Source organism: Mastomys coucha, unplaced genomic scaffold, assembly GCF_008632895.1.
Source record: "Mastomys coucha isolate ucsf_1 unplaced genomic scaffold, UCSF_Mcou_1 pScaffold7, whole genome shotgun sequence".
NCBI lineage: Eukaryota > Metazoa > Chordata > Mammalia > Rodentia > Muridae > Mastomys > Mastomys coucha.
In genome coordinates this window covers 15435931-15439439 of record NW_022196913.1, presented here as the reverse complement: position 1 = coordinate 15439439, position 3509 = coordinate 15435931, and the positions used below count along the sequence as shown (strand labels likewise).

Sequence of the window (3509 nt, the reverse complement as noted above, 5' to 3'; positions counted from 1 at the left end):
CTCTTCTTGCTCTGAAAAAAAAGAATGAAAGCTATTCTGACAGAGGCTAAGATGCCACCCCACCCAGCTCCATCCACTGAACAGCCAGAGGAGAGGTAATCTTAAAACTGAGGTGGGCATGCATGTGGAAGTGACAACTTTCTGGAGTCATTTAGCTCTCTCCTACTATGTGGGTCCTGGGGATAGAGCTCAGGTTCTCAAGTGATTAACTTCCTTATCTACTGAGCCATTTCCTCCGCCCCTAAGTGTGAACTTTTCAAATTATACTTTCTTTCTTTCTTTCTTTCTTTCTTTCTTTCTTTCTTTCTTTCTTTCTTTCTTTCTTCTCTCTCTCTTTCTTTCTTAACCAAAAACATCTTTATTTTTTAGCCTTAAAAAAAAACAAGATAAAACAAAACTCTTCCTTTCCCAAAATAACCATGATTAGCTTAGAAAAAAATGAATGTATTTCTTCAAAGAGTTTCCCTTTAATGTAAACTTCATTTTATTGACTCTAAACATTAAAGGTTTTGAAAGAAAGCCAGAATCTAGCATAAATTGAGGAAATCCATTCATACTTCATGCCTTTCTCCTCCAGGAACCAGCATTGTTATATTATTTCCATTTAGTAGAATTTGATCTAATTTTGTAATTCTTCTTCCTTCTGGTGTAATTTCAAATTCTGTAACATCTTCCAACACCATATTGATAAAGTCATCAAATCCTAGAAGCGTAGCAATATTTTCTTTATCAGTCTTCATCCCAGTGTGAATTCTTGATCCTATACACTTGGCCACAAGTTCTAGTGGCAGGAATTGGGATGGGTTCATGGTCACGATAGCCACCATGGCCATGCCGGCTATATTCTCTTTCACAATCTGTCTATTACTTCCCATCTCCCCATTATATGTGTTACAATGAACTTTTATTGCATTTGGAATATGACTTTTATGTTTCTTTCTCTTTTCCTCCTCCACTATCTGAATCTCTATTAAACCTTTCATTTTACCTTGGTTTTACCTACCTTTCTGGTTTCATATCTCACCTTTCTTCAAAGTTGAATATCCAGTCAAACTAGCTCCCTCAAATATCACTAAACATATTTATATTTCCCACATTCCCATGAAATCATCTTTCTTTCTCTGTCTTCCTCCTTCCCTCCCACTTTCTCTCTTCTTCCAACAATATGTCTGCATTTCAAAATATATTTTGTCTTCAGTTGATCTATAATTCTGTGTTTATGAGGTAGACAGTATTATGTATATACAAATAATATGGCTGACTAAATACAGTAATTAATAAATCCACCATCACACAAACTTATCATTGTGTCCTGTAATAACATTTCAAATCCAATCTTGCAGCAGTTCTGAAATATCCAGCACACTGTATTATTAATTATAAATGCCATCCCATGAAAAGCTTGCTAAAGCTTTCCCTCTAGTCTATTTGAAACTTTTTAACCTTTGGTAAAGGATTCTTCCTCCAAAGATCAAATTTTCCTTTTCAGGGCTCCCATTTCCTCATTAAGATCTAATAGAATTATGGCTATTTGTTTGTTTGGCTCTGTCTTCCATGCCTTGATGCTTAATTGAAGTTCATCTTTCTAGCTCCAATGCTCAGGATATTAAATTATACATGGCACGATTTTAGTTTATTTTTTTAATGAGAGAACTTAATCATTGACTAAAATCTGTAAGCCACATTTAAAATGATCATATATTTGTTAAGTACTATGATATAGCCTGTTTATTGACTTATTATCCACCAAAGGAATTGGAATAGATTTGATTAGTCACCTGTTAAGTAAAAACAAAAACACATAATTATTATATTCACTCTATGGCACATTTAAAACACTGGAATGGTCATCTCCTTCTGTTTCCAAGTTGGAAACTCTTCTTGCCTCGTCTATGACATATTCAGAGGTGACAAATGCAGATGATAACTGATCTTTGTCCATCTTCAGTCCATTTCTGAGATGAGTTCTACTTTGAGCTGGGAGACTGTGCTTCACCTCTAAGCAAGAGGCTTTCATCACAAAAGAACTTAATAACATATGCTTTTCCTTGTACAAGTGAATGAATGATTACAGGGAGGATGCTGTCTTTTGTGTGTCTCATCTTTCTTCCTTAAAGAAAATGCACTCAAGCCCTTACTAGATATTGTGACAACCTGCAAACCCCTTTCCAGTGACCATTTCCTGATTTCTAAACTGTCCATTTTTCCAGTTTAATACTTCTATTATTGTAATCTTTCTATACCTGCTGACTCATTCTATGAATCATATATTACCAAATATAACTAAAATTCAATCAAGCCAGAGACCATAGTTCACCATGGTTGCCCTGATTGTACTGATTTAGCAAATATCTTTTAAAAAAATCATTTTTTGGGTCCCAACTACTAAGTAGGAAGGCACAAATGATGACTTTGTAGAGGAATGTCATGTAAACAAGTGGGTACAGTGTTGGTATGAGTTCCTCTAAAATGCAATCCATAAGACAGGAGGCAGGACATCATGTTTTGTGTGATAAAGTAATTTCCAGAGACAAAATGGGGAGACTACAAAGTGTGAAAAGTATAGGTGCTGCTTTGAGGGAATGGTACTTAAATCATTGGTATGGACATCAGAGGGATCCTATGCAGAGCATAGGAATGGCTTCACAACCAACCTTAACCACTGAGTCATGGTGTTTTCTCCATCAACCTGATATTGCTCAAGTTTTGATCTTAGTACCTGGTTCACCTAAACTCAGAGTAGTTAGTGGAAGTAGAAGATTCATGGCTGAGATACAGCCGACCCATAAACGATCTTTCAGATTATATTTATGCTGTGGTAGCTGTACAAAACATGTTTTAAAAGAGTATGAGAGGCTAGAGAGATGGCTAAGTCAGTAAAGTGCCTGGTGGACAAGAATGAGGATTTCACCTTGGATCCCTAATGTCTAAAGACTAAGCTGGTTTGTCGCAGTAGCTATTGGTGATCACTGACTGAGGGAGCAGAGATAAGATAGTTCCTTAAAGCTCATTGACCAGACAGCCTAGGCAAGTCAGGAAGTGCCAGACTTAGTGGGAGATGCTCCCTCAGAAAATAAGATGGAACATAGTGGAGGAAGAAACACAGCTCCAACCTCTGGCCTTCATACACATATACACAAGTGCACACAACGTTACCATGTACATTTACAATAACGGGTGAAAGATGGTGACTCAGAACGTAGAAATTGTCCATTTCATGCTGTCTGAAAAGTGTCTGTGTTCCTGGGAGAGTGAGTGGAGAAACCAGAAATGTATTAAGGGGGAGGGATATTCATCAGAGACACATAATCACAGGTTCAATCTCAGTGAATTACTCAAGCACAGAGACAAATGCTTTGGCAATGGCAATGAATCAAGAGAAGAGATTGTCCCATTTTCCTTCCTCAGCATCTCACTTACAGGAATAATTTCATTCTGACTCTATGTAATGAGTTTTATGACCCTGGACAAGTGAGTAACTTGGCAGAGCTCCAATCTTTTCATTTATT

The 3509-nt window shown here is 36.8% G+C and overlaps 1 pseudogene across 1 annotated transcript; it reads right to left on the bottom strand.

Moving 5' to 3' along the window:
- Window positions 1-499: 499 nt before the first annotated feature.
- LOC116082294 lies at window positions 500-832 on the bottom strand (annotated as a pseudogene). Its single transcript, XR_004115235.1, has one exon. The product of XR_004115235.1 is annotated as a U6 snRNA-associated Sm-like protein LSm5 pseudogene (transcript).
- Window positions 833-3509: the final 2677 nt, after the last annotated feature.